Raw genomic sequence first — 16,595 nt, forward strand, 5'->3', positions numbered from 1 at the left:
GAGGTTTCTGTTTGAAGGCAGCTTTACAAGAGGTTTCTGTTTGAAGGCAGCTTTACAGGAGGTTTCTGTTTGAAGGCAGCTTTACAGGAGGCTCTACAGGAGGTTTCTGTTTGAAGGCAGCTTTACAGGAGGCTCTACAGGAGGTTTCTGTTTGAAGGCAGCTTTACAGGAGGTTTCTGTTTGAAGGCAGCTTTACAGGAGGCTCTACTGGAGGTTTCTGTTTGAAGGCAGCTTTACAGGAGGCTCTACAGGAGGTTTCTGTTTGGAGGCAGCTTTACAGGAGGCTCTACAGGAGGTTTCTGTTTGGAGGCAGCTTTACATGAGGTTTCTGTTTAAAGGCAGCTTTACATGAGGTTTCTGTTTGAAGGCAGCTTTACATGAGGTTTCTGTTTGGAGGAAGCTTTACATGAGGTTTCTGTTTGGAGGAAGCTTTACGTGAGGTTTCTGTTTGGAGGAAGCTTTACATGAGGTTTCTGTTTGGAGGCAGCTTTACAAGAGGCTCTACAGGAGGTTTCTGTTTGGAGGCAGCTTTGCAAGAGGCTCTACAGGAGGTTTCTGTTTGGAGGCAGCTTTACAAGAGGCTCTACAGGAGGTTTCTGTTTGGAGGCAGCTTTACAAGAGGCTCTACAGGAGGTTTCTGTTTGAAGGCAGCTTTACAGGAGGCTCTACTGGAGGTTTCTGTTTGAAGGCAGCTTTACAGGAGGCTCTACAGGAGGTTTCTGTTTGGAGGCAGCTTTACATGAGGTTTCTGTTTAAAGGCAGCTTTACATGAGGTTTCTGTTTGGAGGAAGCTTTACATGAGGTTTCTGTTTGGAGGAAGCTTTACATGAGGTTTCTGTTTGGAGGCAGCTTTACAAGAGGCTCTACAGGAGGTTTCTGTTTGGAGGCAGCTTTACAAGAGGCTCTACAGGAGGTTTCTGTTTGGAGGCAGCTTTACAAGAGGCTCTACAGGAGGTTTCTGTTTGAAGGCAGCTTTACAGGAGGCTCTACTGGAGGTTTCTGTTTGAAGGCAGCTTTACAGGAGGCTCTACAGGAGGTTTCTGTTTGGAGGCAGCTTTATAGGAGGTTTCTGTTTGAAGGCAGCTTTACAGGAGGTTTCTGTTTGAAGGCAGCTTTACAAGAGGCTCTACTGGAGGTTTCTGTTTGAAGGCAGCTTTACATGAGGTTTCTGTTTGGAGGCAGCTTTGCGGGAGGTTTCTGTTTGAAGGCAGCTTTACAGGAGGTTTCTGTTTGGAGGCAGCTTTGCAAGAGGCTCTACAGGAGGTTTCTGTTTGGAGGCAGCTTTACAGGATGTTTCTGTTTAAAGATGGCTTTACAGCATGTTCTGCTTTGGGAGTTTCTTATTAGTAAAATAAGCACCAGAGTGAGTTCCTTTATAGAAGCACATCAAGCTTAACACTTTGGTAGACACTGCATAAAAATGTTTTTCTGAAGAGTTTGGGAGTTCTATCACATTAAATAGTTGCCAAAATCCCTGCCATCGGATGGGCTTCAAGCACATTGTGCAAGGACCATAAGTAAAAACTAGACCGAATTTAAATACAACTTAATGCAGGGTTTCAATACATCCCTTACGGAATTGTCCGAAGCATTGTCAGAAAAGGTACATTTTAGGTGCATTCGTCCAAAAGACTAATGGATAATAGTTGAGCTCTAAACACACAGACTGATGAACACACAACAACTCAGGCCCTGACTCTGGGCCAGATTCACAGAACTAACTTAAGACAAAATCCTAAACCTACTACCATTTTGGTATTCACAGAAGGCACTTACTCATTTCGGTATTCACAGAAGGCACTTACTCATTTCGGTATTCACAGAAGTTAGGAGTCCTAACTTTAAGACTCCTAAATGCCTTCTGTGAATACCGAAAGTCTTAAAGTTAGGATTTTTCTCAGTTTAGGAGTCCTAAAGTTAGGAGTCCTAACTTTACAACTCTTAAACTGAGGTAAAAATCCTAACTTTAAGACTTTCGGTATTCACAGAAGGCATTTAGGAGTCTTAAAGTTAGGACTCCTAACTTCTGTGAATACCGAAATGAGTAAGTGCCTTCTGTGAATATCAAAATGAGTAAATGACTTCTGTGAATACCAAAATGGTAGTAAGTTTAGGATTTTGTCTTAAGTTAGTTCTGTGAAACGGGCCCTCTGAGCCGAGAAAAAAATGTAGATTTTCCACGGCCATGGTGGGCTGAAAATCTGTATTTTATTAAAGACACAGAGGCCAATATTATGCAGTAGGTCCTTTACTGCCACCACTCAGCAGCATCTTTAAAGCTTCTAGAACTTAGAATCTTAAAACGTTCCTAACATAATAAACATTCCACTAAGGGTGAAAATGTGTGTTTGCTCAAGGATCAGCATTCCAGTTTTGCCGTAAACAATGCACTTCCTCAATTTTCACATGACAAATGTTGTCAACCATCTGAAATATATTGAGAGAACATTTGAAAGAAAAAAATAAATCAGAAACACGCATAATTTTGTTCTGTAATATTGATCCTGCAAGTAAATCGCTGTTTTCATGCAGAAATCCTAAAAAGAGTCATTTACCACTGTGGGTAAATACCTGAACCTACGTAATGGCATTTATAGGATGAGGTAAACACCTCACACTTTACAGAGGCCCTCACAATTGGGGCCTAAGCATTACCATAAAAAGCCTTAACCCCTCCCCTGCTGTTGACGGAACCGCTCCGTCTTCAGACACGGGCGCGCTGTGCTGATGACGGTGCGGTTCCGTCACGGCCCGCTCGGAGCGCCTGTACGGCAGCGATTCCGCGCCTGCGCTGAGCGTTCTTAAGAGCAGGCGGGGCCGTGACGGAACCTCTCCGTCATAAGCACAGCGCAACCGTGACTCGTGACAGAGCGGTTCCGTCATGAGTACGCGAGCGCCGTGCGGCCCCCCCACCTCCTTAGCACTGCGGCGGAATTGCCGCCGCAGCGAAGGGGTTAAATTAGAGCAAAACGGATGCTGTACAAGTCAGAAAAACGCACCACAGGACCATTCAAAAATACATTTTAGATTGAACGTTAATACAATGGCTGTTGTTATTGGTAGGCTGCTGGATACGCTGCAAAAAAAGTTACCCCGAATAAGCAGTCACGGCTCGTGCAGGTAAGTGCGATGGCGCGGGAAGGGGTTGATGCTGCGAGCGCGAGGTAAGTGGTTTTATTTATTTTATTTTCCCTATTGCGTCATTTGTCACTTCCACCCCCCTCCCCACCCTGTCCTGCCCCGCCTCGCTTACCTGCACGAACCGCAACTGGATTACAGGATTCCACTACAGCTTTTTAATGGAAATTAAACCATTGTCAATCAATCAAGAAGCCATCAGATTGAAAACTAAAAACACTGCTGAGGTGCCAGTCTGCACAAGGCCTGCACAATGCCTATAAAAGGACCCATGTACTGTAACTGACGTGTCCAACCTTTCCTTCCTTCTTTCCTCAGACAGTGAAGCAGACCTGAGTCTGTCTATGGACCTTTCCTAAGGTGCTGCTGCCCTCTCGTGGACTTTTTGAATATAAACATTTCCGTTCAGATTGTTGCTGGTGGGGTATTTTGTTCTCCCTTCAATTCCATTATATCTTCCGTCTCCAGCATCATTTTTGAACACCTGAGCCAAGTTTCTCCATTGTCAGTTTTTTATCTTTCACTTAAGTTTAGCCAGGACCTTATAAGAGGTTTATTTGCTGCTGTGCTGATATTTGGTTATTCTGTGTTTAAAGAGCTTTATTGAAGCAAATAAGAACACGGGTACAACCTTACAGCAATAATTATAAAGAAAGGGCAAAAACGAACAAGCAAAATGTATAATATGAAGGAATGAGAACTTATAATAACTACCAATGCCAAACAAATAGACCAAAGAAAGAAAGCATTAGTGGTAGATTGTACCTTAAAACAAAATAGCATTTTATACTTTTTCAGAAAAAAAAGAAAAGAAAAGAAAAGAGAGGAAAAGGAAAGAAAAGAAAGCAACATCCTTATCAGGTATCTTATGTAAGACAACCAAAGTACAATCACTATATTATGTCTCACAAAACAGGGAAGGAACTATACAGTGACGTATAAAAAAACATTTAAGAAACAAGAAACAAAATACTCATGGTGGCTGATAAACAAAGGAATTGTCCTTGTTGCGCAATGTAGATGCGGATAGATAATTGGTGAGTGGAGACCAGAAGGCTTCTTTTCGAAGACGCTGCTGAGAAGTGATAGCAGAAGCGCTATCCAGTCTGTGATGATAGCAAAGAAGGTTCCACCAAGCAGAAAAGGAAACCTTAGTAGCTTCCTTCCAATAGTTATTTGGTTATTCTATACACGCCCCATTAACAGATTTTCTCTGAGAACCCCCTTTCACTCATCCCATACAGCCTCACTGATACTGTGTGGGGTGCCTTGTGTAGTTTGTGGGGGTGGGGCTCAGACAGAGCTCACATTAACTCGGGTCCCTGACCCCTTCTCTGCTCGGTCAATTTCTAAAAATTTGATTTTGAGACAAAGGTTAATATTGCGTATATGATCCTAACACATGGGACCCGATTCACAGAGTTAAATTAAGACAAAATCCTAAACTTACCACTTTTGGTGTTCATAGAAGTGTGGATTTTGTCTTAAGTTTGTCTTAAGTCTGTCTTAAGTTTGTCTTAAGACAAATTTAAGACAAAATCCTAACTTCTGTGAATACCAAAAGTAGTAAGTTTAGGATTTTGTCTTCAGTTAGTTCTGTGAATTGGACCCATGGAGACCTGCAGCAATTCAGAAATTGAGAGACATGGCATTATTGTGAAAGAGACTAATAATCTGTGATTTAATACGGCTCCCAAGGACATGCTCTGAATTCTGAAAGCGCCGCAGGAGCATTTTCAAACTCCTCTCTTACCCTTTCACACTATGTGAGGGTTGGAGTAAATCCATGCGTAAGGTTAGAAGGGGACCAGAGCCTCTAAAACTTTGCAGGGGTGTATGCTTGAGTCAGATTTGTGAAGCCTCTGGTAAGCCAGTAGTAACAATTAGAGAGAGAGGGAAACACAGGGACACTCTCAGTCCCCCAGGTCAGTATGTGTTAAACAACAAAAGAGTGTCAAGCTAAATGTAAGCACAGGAACAGGGAAGGAATCCACCTAAATTATTCACACTGGAAGTCATTAGGGATATTTTTAGAAGCCCTCACTCACCACCCTGGGTGGTGGCATGCTTCATCATCGGGCCCACCAGGAGAAGCCGAATGCCTCCCTGGTGTGCTACAATGCCAGAATACAGTGGAGCTGGTTTTTGTGACAGTGATGTGAAAAAACAGTGGTTTAAAAATGTCAAAGAGCTGTACCAGAAGAAAAACTTTATTCAGTGGTCAGCCTGACATGGTTAAAATCACATAGAAGGAGGAAAAAGTCTCCATGGATTGTTTTTATGCAGGAAGATGCTGCTCCCTGCACAAAAACAATCCTGTATGCAACGCAGTCAAACTTACACCATGGTGCAAGGTCGCTCATGTTGGCGCTAGGCTGCCGAAATGGAACGAAGGAAGGGGGAAAGGACAGGAATGCACTGTATTGAATAAATATGGTCATTCTTGTCCTTTCACTTTGACATAGGGCAGCGCATCAAGGTGACTTGCACCGCTGCCATATGCCATAACCATATAAAGGAGGCCCTGAGCGTATGTGACTATTGGGACCAACAGGTGGCGAATTTCAGAGTCCTCCGATGACCAGCATGGTACCATATCTCTTCAGTCGTAGCCGACCTATCCGATTCACACTGGGTTGCTTACTGCATCAGTGTCCTCCAATTGCCATCAGAGTGAAACGTGTCCAGTCATGTATTACATGCCCGTCCCGTTAATGATAGCGGTCAAGTAGCGCGTTGCTTTATAGTATCTTATGATAACACAGAGTTTATATCATATTTTGACCGGGAGGTGCATTTGAATGACTAAAGTTGATCTTCTTGTGGTTGGAAGTAGGAAACAGACAAACATTATTTCCTGTTCTACTGAGCTGTGGGCAGGGATTTTTATTTATAATCCTCCATTTTACCATTCAGGAAGCGAATTTCAGGCGCTGAGTGTTAGTGGGTATGGGGCCGATTCACAGAACTAACTTAAGACAAAATCCTAAACTTACTACTTTTGGTATTCACAGAAGTTAGGATTTTGTCTTAAGTTTGTCTTGAGACAGACTTAAGACAGACTTGAGACAGACTTAAGGTAGGATTTTGTCTTAAGTCGGTCTAGCCTAAACCACAGAGTCCTGTCTTATTAGTATTGCTTAATTTGTGTACATCAGAACAGTGTGCTTTTCCTTGAGCGGTCCTGTGGATGATGCTGGGAGCCTTGAAACATGTTCATCTTACTACCGGTACCCAGTTATTGCATGCAGGATTGCTATCCTGTGTTCTCTGGGGTGAAGGAGGAGTCTCTCCTGGATCCATTGTAGTTTGTGCGTGAATAAACACAGACGGCCAAGGCATGGTCTTTTGGCATGATCAAGGTTAGAGCCAGGGGCAGACTGGAAAAAGAAACCGGCCCTGGCAAACTGCTTGGCCGGCTGCCCTGGGAAGGGAGGGGGTGCGGCCGAGCTGTTTGCTAGGGCCCGTTTTGTTACAGGGGCCGATATTGCCGACCCACGGTAACAAGAACAGCCCCCCAGGGGCCGAAAACTGACCCCCACCCTGGCGGGGAAAACATCCTTTACCACGCAACTTTTACCACGCAGTGCCTTTACAACGCAGGTTTTACAACGAAAACCATTACAACGCATTGCACTGGGGGGCGCTCTAGGATAGGGAATAGTTTTAATTTACTATCCAACACCTTCCCTACTATCCACGGGGACTGGAGTTGGAATAGTAAATTAAACTATTCACTATCCAGCACCCCCCAAAGCAATGCGTTGTAAAGGCTTGCGTTGTAAAACTTGCGTTGTAACATCTTGCATGGTAAAAGCATGCATTGTAACATGGTACATCCCCCTGGCGGCCCACCTGGGAAAAACCCAGTGCCCCCTACGGCCAGTACAGCCCTGGTTAGAGCGCACAAGGATGCAGTTAGCTTGCAGTTTGTGGAGGTGCTCATAGTACCTTGTTGACATATGGCATCAAGGATAGATCTGAATCCATGGCTATCCCTAGGTTCCTTCAAACAATCAATCAGGGATTTTGAAGCACGCTATTCACCCGTGAGGGTCTCAAGGCACTGAAGGAGGGGGGTGGAGGTGGGTTTGAGCAGCTCCATAGTCTTCCGAAGAGCCAGGTCTTGAGATCCTTTCTGAATAGGTGCAGTGTCGGGTTTTGTCTGATCCGGAGGGGGGTTTGTTGCAGGTCCTGGCTGCAATGTAGGAGAAGGACCTGCCACCTGCTCTGGTCCTGTGGATGCAGGGGACTGTGGCCAGGGCTTGGTTGGCAGAGCCGAGGTTCCTCTTGGAGGCGTGGAAGGAGATTCTTTCGTTGAGATATTGGGGTCCAGTGTTGTAGAGAGCTTTGTAGGTGTGTGTGAGAAGTTTGAAGGTCATTCTTATTTCTATGGGGGAGCCAGCGGAGGTCGCGGAGGAATTGTGTGATGTGGTCATGTTGTGGGATGTCGAGGAAGAGTCTGGCTGTGGCATTCTGGACGGTCTGGAGTTTGCGGAGGAGTGTTTTGTTGATTCTGGCGTAGAGCCCTTTTCCGTAGTCCAAACTTCTGGTGATGAGTGCATGGGTGACAGTCTTCCTAGAGTCGGGGGCGATCCATTTGAGGGTCTTGCGGAGTATGTGGAGGCGGTTGAAGTATGTAGAAGACACGGCGTTGATCTAGCAATTTATGGTGAGCGAACAGCCGAGTATGATGCCATGGTTGCGAGCGTGGTAAATAGGGGTGGGTGGGTTTACGGGGGCGGAGGGCCACCAGGTGTTGTCCAATGTGGAGGGGATGAAGCCAAGGATGAGGAATTCTGTTTCCACCGAGTTTAGCTTCTGGCAGCTGCTGCTCATCCAGGTTGCGACTTCCTTCATCCCTTCTTGGAAACTGTGCCTCGTAATGTCGGGTTCCTTGGTGAGGAAAAGGATGAGCTTGGTGTCGTCGGCATATGAGACTATATTGAGTCTGTTTTTTCTGACGATGATGCGATGGGGGCCATGTAGATGTTGAAGAGCGTGGGGCTGAGGGAGGATCCTTGTGGTACTCCACATATGATTTCTGTAGGTTCGGAGAGGAAGGGCGGGAGTCTTATTCTTTGTGTTCTGGCTGAGAGGAAAGATCAAATCCAGTCTAAGGCACTTCCCTGGATGCCGGCGTCATGGAGTCTGGCGGTTAGTGTTCGGTGGGAGACGGTGATCAAAGGCTGCCGAGAGGTCTAGTAGGATGTGCTGTGGTTGCTGCAGAATCTGGATTGAGAGGTGTTGAGGGTGTTGTTGGTTTCTATGAAGTGTGATAGCTGGGTGTTGACAACTTTCTCGATGACTTTGGCGGCGAAGGGGAGAAGAGAGATGGGCCTGAAGTTTTTGAGGTCTGTCGGGTCTGCGGAGGGCTTCTTGAGTAGGGGTTTGACTTTGGCATGTTTCCAGTCATTGGGAAATGTGGCAGTCTTGAGGGAGCAGTTGATCGTTCATCGTAGTTTGGGTACGATGGTGGTTGCAGCCCTGTGGCAGATGTGCGGCATGCAGGGGTAAGTGGGTGATCCAGAGTGGATGCTTTTCATAGTCTTTGCGGTGACGTCTGTGGTAAGAGGGATCCAGGTGAGGAGGGTCGTCTGGATGGCATCGCTGGTGAGGGGTGTTGGGTCGGTACTGTGGTCTTGGTTGTCGAAGTTGTCGTAGAGCGTTTTGATCTTGTGGTGGAAGAAGGAGCTGAGTTTGTTGCAGAGTTCTTGGAAGGGAGCGACGCCGGTAGTTTCGCTGTTGGGTCTGGTGAATTCTTGTATGATGGTGAAGAGTTCATTGGTGTTGTGGGAGTTGGAGAGGATTCTGTCTTGGATTAATTTTCTCTTAGTTGATTTGATGAGTTGGTGGTGTGCTGTGGTTGTGGCCTTGTAGGAGGAGTGTGCTTCCGGGTTTCCTCTTTCCCCATGTTTCCAGCCGCCGGCAAGAGAGCTTAGATTCAAGGAGGTCCATGATGAACCAGGAGGCTTTCACGTTGTGTTGTCTGGTGGAGTTCTGGAGGAGGGTGAGAGTTTTGGCACAGTTGGCAAGCCTTTGGTGGAGGTTATTTGCTGCTATGTTGGCATCTGTCATGATAGGGTGGAGTGCAGCTGAGGGCAGAGGTGAGTTGTTCTTCAGTGATTTTGTTCCAGTTTCTACAAGGGAGGTCTGGCGTCCACTTGTGTGACATGGCTTTTGAAAAGGAGAAATTAACCCAGTGGTTGTCCGTCCAGAGTGGTTCTGTTGTGTGACGGAAGTGAATGTTGTTTCCTCCGGTGAAGATGGAGTCGAGAATGTGTCCTGCCGTAAGAGTGAGGATAGAGGCAAGTTGCTTTAGTCCAATGTTGGTGAGATTCTCTAGGAAGGCGGTGGCGTTGGGATCGCTGGGGTTGTCTAGATGGAAGTTCAGGTCTCCGAACAGTATGTAGTCCGTGGCGGCAAGGCCGTAGGGAGCGATGTAGTGTGTGATGGCATTGGTGAATGGGGAGAGGGGTCCAGGCAGTCTGTAGGCGAGTGTTCCGGAACGTCGTTCTGGGGTTAGGCTGGATCTGGAAGTGGATGTGTTCCATGAGGGGCGAGGCATTGTCTGAGTTGGTGTTGGTTAGTTGGAGGGGGTTTTTGTGGACAACAGTGAGGCCTCCTCTGAGGTGGTCTTTCCTCAGGATCTTGTATACATCGGGGATGGCGGTTCTCATGTCGAGTGTGGAGCTGGCATTTGTCCAGGTCTCTGTGAGGAAGTCGACGTCAGGTGAGTTGGTGTCGAGGAGGTCCAAGATTTCTATGGCATGTCTGTGCAGGGAGCGCACTTTGAGGAGGATGCAGCTCAGGGGCCTGTGTACAGTGGCGTCTGGTGGGTTGGGGTTCGCTGTCTGGGTCCGAAGATGGGTGAAGGTGCGGCGGCATTGTCAGCAGGAGAACGGGACTTGAGAGTTGCTCGGTGTTGAGAGCTGGCAGTTGTTGTGCATCAAGGGTTGAGAACATGGAGAGTGCTGGGGTAGAAGTGGCGGGGGACCAGGGTCCCTGACAATGGTTGCGGTCGGTTCGCAGGAGGGGGCAGATGGGCTTACCTTTGGTGCGACTTCGTCCGAGCATTAGTCGCCATTAAGTATGGGTCAGAGGGACGGTGAGCCGCTGAGAAGCGGGAACACGCTGGAGGGAAGAGCTGTGGGGGCAGCAGCAGCAGGAAAAAAGGCAAGCAAAAGGTAAAAAAACTGAGACAAACAGAGAAAAAGGCAACAAAAGGGAAACCAGCAGAAGAGCATGCACTTCCACTGGACCACCGTCCGTGTGGAGGAGGGCCCCAAACACCTACCTCGGTCACCAGAATGTGCTAGGGACCGTGCCTTAACGACTGAGCTGTGCGAGGGGAGAGCAGTTACCCTGGACAGGAGATCAGAGGTCTTGCTCTCCTTGGGACGCAGCGGTCGCCATTAAGTAGGGTCGGAGGGAAGTGAGCAGGAACATGCTGGGGGAGGTCCCACGGGGGCAGCACAGCAGGGAAAAAAAGGCAAGCGAAAGGCAAGGAAATGGAGGCAAACAGAGAAAAAGGCAACGGGGAAAAAAGGCACAAGAAAAAAGGCAAAGACAGAAATAGGCTGGCATCCACAGAGCAGATCAGCAGAAGAGAAGGCTCTTCCACTGGACCACCATGGATGAGGCTCAGGCAGGAGCCTGCGGGTGGAGGAGGGCCTCAAACACCTACCTGGGTCACCAGAAGGCGCTGGGGGCAGTGCCTTAATGACGGAGCTGCACGAGGGGAGAGCAGTTCCCCTGACCAGTAGTTACCTTGTTATGTCGGATGTATGACGTTACCACGCGGTACATCACGACGCTGTACATCACAACGCAGCTTTTACAACGCAAGTCGTTACTACGACTTGCGCTGTAGGGTGCTGGACTTAGAAATAGTATGATTTACTAATCCAACTCCAGCCTGCGTACAGTAGAGAAGGTGTTGGAATAGTAAATCACACTATTCCTTAGTCTAGAGCGCCCTCCAGTGCAAGTCGTGGTAACGACTTGCGTTGTAAAATATGCGTTGTGATGGCACTGCAGTGTTTTGACCGCGTAGTAAAGGTTATTTCCCGTTATGTCTAGCGGGCCAACAAGTTTCTTGGGCCATGTGGGTGTAGGCTAGTGTTTGATCCATTACCCACAGGTCATGATCTCTGTGTTTGTGGTTTTGCACCTAAGGTGGGTATGTATCACCCCGGCATCTGTGAAGGCAGTCACCAGGTTTTGACTTGTAGAGGTGTCTGGGCCATCTATTTTAAGGATGATTTGTGTAATAATCTATTGTGGTTGCAAGTCAGAATAAACAATCTGTTTAGGTCTGGTAATGGAGTTAGGTAGATGTTGAGTATGAGAAGGGAGAAGGTGGACCTCTGAGCGAAGCCACAGTATTGGGCGTGGAGGGCAGAGATGAAAGACAGTATTAATATCAGTCTTCTTCTGTTTTTTGGTGAGCCAAGAACATTTTAGAGTATCTTGAGATAATGGAGCCTGTAGTAGTAACACCTGATTTTGGACTGTGTCATACACTACCAATAGGTCTAGTAGCAGTAGGCGGGGAAACATCATTAACAACGCGGATAATACACCGCGATGCTGTTACATCGCAGTTGTTACAACGACCACAATGTTACCACGATGTGCCATTTCGACGCAAGTCTTTACATCGCCTTGCGCTAGATGGCGTGCTAACATTAAAAATAGTGTAGTTTACTATCCCAACACCTTCCCTACTGATAAGTGGGCTGGAGTTGGAATAGTAAATTACACTTTTCTAATGTTAGCACGCTACCTAGCACAAGTCGATGTAAAGACTTGCGTTGAAAAGGCATAGCGTGGTAACATGCAGTCGTTGTAACAACTGCGATGTAACAGCACGTGTTGTAATAACACGCGTTGTAACATCATACAACCCAGTAGGCGGCACTCAGTTCAAGTCCACTGCACATTTCGGATCATCCCCTATGGAAACACGAGCTAACCCTGCGCTCCTATGTGGGTCGAACCCAGATTGCTGATCTGACATCAGGTTATTTTCCTCAGTAAAACTGGAGAATTGAAGGAAAACTGCTCTTTCGCATAATTTACCCAAGAATAGATGTTAGATATAGCGCTGTTGTTGCAGGTTTGACAGCTCAAGATTCTTTTTCTTGAGGAGTGGTCTGATGTATGAAGTCTTCAAATCCACTTGGAAAAATATTAGCTCAAATGACTTAGGGCCAGATGTATCAACATCCAGATTTACGAATCTCAAATAGCGATTTTTTAGAAATCGTTATTTGAGATTTGCAAATTGGTATGTATGTAGAAAATCACATTTTTTTTGTGATTTCTTAAAATTCCTTAATTGCGATTAGAAAATTGCGAATCGCAATTAAGGAATAATTTATCATTCATTTCTATGGGCCAGGAGGCCCATAGCAATGAATGTGAAGTTATTCTCAATTTGCGATTCGCAATTTGAGAATCGCAAATTGAGAATAATTTCAAGGGTGCAAGGGTGTCATTAGGACACCCTGATGCACCCCTGAAATTCACATGTGTGCCCTAAGGGCATGTATGTGCGCCACATGGCACCTTCACAAATGCAAAAAAGTGCTTTTGTGAAAGAAATCGCAAATTACCACCAACTTCAAGTTGGTGGTAATTTGCGATTTCTTAATGAGAAATCACACAACTTGGGTGCTTCATACATTGCATTTAAGGAATCGCAAAATTTGCGATTCCTTAAATGCAATCTCAAAACAAGGAATCACAAATTTGCGATTCCTTATTTTGCACTCAAATTTGCTACATACATACCATTTAGCGAAAATGAGTTCGCAAACGCCGAAATTCTGCGAATTTCAGCGTTTGCTAACCCACTTGAGCTTTATACATCTGCCCCTATGTAATGTTTCAGCTACTTGTCCTACACAGGTTGTCCCAGTGACATCTTTGAAGATTTCTGAGGGGCGGCTGGCTCTGAGGATGAGACGGTGATCCTGAAGGCCGGCTTGCATTGCTAAAGTTGAAGAACTATTTTTGGAGAGAGTATTTGAAGATGGTGAGACATGAGAAGACTGGTGGTGTCAATCTTTGCAGTGATTCAGACATATGTGGCAAGTTTTTTGGCCTTAACATTGTTTTCTAGCTTTTCAATTTTTGAGGTGAGTTCTGTGGAGAATTTGTTGCTAAAGGATTGAGGTCATGAAGTGTCCAGGATTTGCACCTTGGATTGCTGAATTCTGCTAGAATCGTGTAGAGCGCTTTCGATGAGCAGTCTGCGTCAAGTATGCATTTGGAGTAGTGACGCCATTTTGTAGTTCTTATGGATGGGTTTCTCGACTCTCTTGTAGCAACACAGTAGGATTTAGTCTTCTCATCGTTTGATTCCCTCCATTTATATACCACGGTGCAGTGTTCCGTTTTCATCGTTTGATCTTGTTTTTGGTCCATGAGGTCTTTTCTTGAGGGTAATCCGAGATGAGGTCTCAAGAGGTATCTGGTTGGCCATTCCAGTTGAAATCTAGTTGTTGAAGGCGAGAGTGTCCTGAAGTCAGGTATGGATTGGATTTCTTTTGGAGTGGGAATAAAGGGCGAGGAGGTCTATCTTCTCCATTTGTCTGCATATGGAGTTGGGATGTCTGCTGCTGTCTTTGTGTTGTATTCATTGATCGGTACATTGATCGTCAAGAAAATTGCCTCGACATCATACATTGATTAACCCGTTTGCTGCTTCGAACTTTCCGTGCCAGTGCGGAACGTTCTATTAAGCGGGCGGGGCCGTGTCGGCCAACGGACGTGCGCAGCACCACCAAGGTGGTGCTCGCGACGGCTGTTAGCCGACACCCGCAGCGAACGGGTTAAGTAGTGCTATAAAAGGAATGGAATAAGTCTGGGAGAGGAGATTAGGGGCACCCTCAGAGGGTGGTAGTGAGGGTATATGTTGAGAAGGAGGTGAAGCGGGGCACCATCAGTTAATGAACCAATCAGGATGGGAAAGGTTGTTTACAACGCGGTGTTTACACCGCACGACCTTTTCCACGCAGCTATTACAACGCAAGTCGTTACTACGACTTGCGCTGGATGGCGCTGTGGGATAAGGAATGTTGTAATTTTATATTCCAACACCTTCCCTACTGTTACGGGGACTGGTGTTGGAATATAAAATTATAAAATTCCTAAATCTGCGCCCTCCAACGCAAGTCGTTGTAACGACTTGCGTTGTAAAATCTGCGATGTCAAGTACCGCGATCTAAAAGATCGCGTTGTACTGACATACATCCAATCAGGATTTATAAAGCGCGGTTAATCACCCGCGAGGGTATCAGGGCGCTACCCGTACTATAGTCAGTCCCGGGTCCAATCAGAGGCTACGATGAGTCAGATAGAAGGTAAGATGTGTGCTGCCCCAATCGATTAAGGTCAAAGTTCACCAGGGCCCTACCCTTGATAGCCTTGATAGTGCAGCGCGCGCCTGATGTCACCTGCATCGCGGTCTGTATCTTCAAAGGGTCTGGAGCACGTGACAGGGTAATTACAGTGCAATCAAGATAATGCACACATTGTTATTGCATCAGACCCACCTGGTGTGACCAGAGGTCGAAGTCAGAGGGATCGGCAGGAAATCAGGATGTTTTAATATTTTTTTTTACCTACCAATAATCCCACTGCTATTGTTTACCATTTTCACAGCTCCTGTAGTTGTATTATTGTTGTCAAGGCGCCTCTGTGTTTGCACGTGCTCCTAAAGGGTCTGTGCAACAAAGTCCTCTCCTGTGCTCCTGGGACGTCACAGCTGCAATCCGTGTTTACCAGCGCCGTCCCTGCCCACTTCCGCCTCGGACTGCGAGCTTCCGGTGTTATTGACAGCGAGCCCTGGCACCGTGGGCTGCTGGGCACCGAGGACGCAGCCCAGGAGCGGGTGCAAGCCTGGGGCGCAGGGTCAGCTCTGATGAGACACTTCCGGGCCTGGGGACAGCCACTTCCGGCACTAAGGACATCCCCCTGAGGAAGGATTGCCAGGTGAGTGACAGGATGACCTGTGTGGGCTGGGCCCAGAGCCCATCAATGCCCTGCTGGCATTCTCTTTCAGAGAGATAGCTCCGTGGGTTAATGCACCTGCTGGCATTCTCTTTCAGTAAGACAGCTCCGGGGGTTAATGCACCTGCTGGAAAAATCTTAGAGAAAGGTGACGTCACAGATTAAAAACCTTGAGTAATGAACCAGCCAGTCATCCTTCTGGAGTTCATAACCGTCTACTTTTGTGTTGGAGAACAGATATATTAGAATATTTTTACAAACGTGATACAAATATAACTCCTTGGAGAGGTTTAGAAACTTCTATCCGTGATGTCACCGATTTAGAGGAAGGAACCCTGACGGAAACAGGAGCAGCAGACAGAGGGCGAGGAGTGCGTGCGGCGCAGAACTCAAAACACTCGGGCAGATTTACAAGCTCCTTGCGCCACTTTTACGTCACTTTAAACATGGAAAAAGTGACGCAAAAGTGGCGCAAGGGGCTTATAAATCTGCCCCTCAAACTTTCTGTCAGGAAGGTTGGGAGCGCTCAGATGCTCACAGACATTAACCACATACCTCTGCAGGGCCCAAAGGAAGGGTTTTGCAGGTTGCAGCCCACCTAGGCCTTTTCCAATTGTGTAAACATTTTGGGGGGTTTAGAAACATATGTATTACATCACCATTACATGGTTTCTAATCCCCGCATTTCCGCTTGGCTGAATTGTGTGCTCTTGGGCACTCACTTTTTGAGTATGTTCCTCTGCTCCCTTTTTTTCCAAGTTTGTGGGTATTTAGAATCAACCCAAAGCTGCTAATAAGTTCATAGTCTTTGCAGCAAGCAGTAGTATGTTGCAATCTAGGTTCTCATAATTTTAACAAACTGTTTGATCTTGTGCAAATCATACTCTGCCTGTTCCTCTGTCAACCAATCTGATAGCATGTGTGACCTTAGAACAGGCTTAATGGAAGAACCAAAAACCTAAGGCATAGTCCCATTACTGCACCCGGCATGGTTTTCTTTAACACCTTTGCTGCGCTGAACGTTCAGCGCTGGTGCGGAACATTCTATTGCGCGGGCGGGGCCGGACCGTTCAGCGTACGTGCGCAGCACTACCAAGGTAGTGCACGCGACGTCCGCTGAACGTGCGCCGCACTTAAGGGGTTAAAAAATGAGGTCTGTCTGTGCTCCTGAAGCTTCATTGTGCGTGGTCCTGTGCTGCCACTCCGCCACCCCCACCCCGCCGCCACCAACAAACATCTGTTTACAGCTCATACTGGGCAGAAAGAGTGAGAGTTGGGCAAAGGCCTGGCCACTTCTTGGGCCCGATTCACAGACCTAACTTTTACAAAATCCTAAACTTACTACTTTTGGTATTCACAGAAGTTAGGATTTTGTCTTAAGTTTGTCTTAAGACAGATTTAAGACAGACTTAAGACAGACTTAAGACAAAATCCTA

At 46.6% G+C, this 16,595-nt stretch overlaps 1 protein-coding gene across 2 annotated transcripts in view; it reads left to right on the forward strand.

Moving 5' to 3' along the window:
- The first annotated feature begins 14,853 nt into the window (after nt 1-14,853).
- LOC144785866 (NACHT, LRR and PYD domains-containing protein 3-like) overlaps nt 14,854-16,595 on the forward strand; it is a 251,221-nt gene continuing 249,479 nt past the window's right edge. Inside the window, exon 1 of one of the 2 annotated variants that reach the window (XM_078664719.1) lies at nt 14,854-15,141. The gene's annotated coding sequence lies outside the window, so the exon portion shown is untranslated. The remainder of the gene's footprint in view (nt 15,142-16,595) is intronic. The other variant, XM_078664720.1, reaches the window with a different exon arrangement.

Source organism: Lissotriton helveticus, chromosome 10 (genome assembly GCF_964261635.1).
Source record: "Lissotriton helveticus chromosome 10, aLisHel1.1, whole genome shotgun sequence".
Taxonomy (NCBI): Eukaryota; Metazoa; Chordata; class Amphibia; order Caudata; family Salamandridae; genus Lissotriton; species Lissotriton helveticus.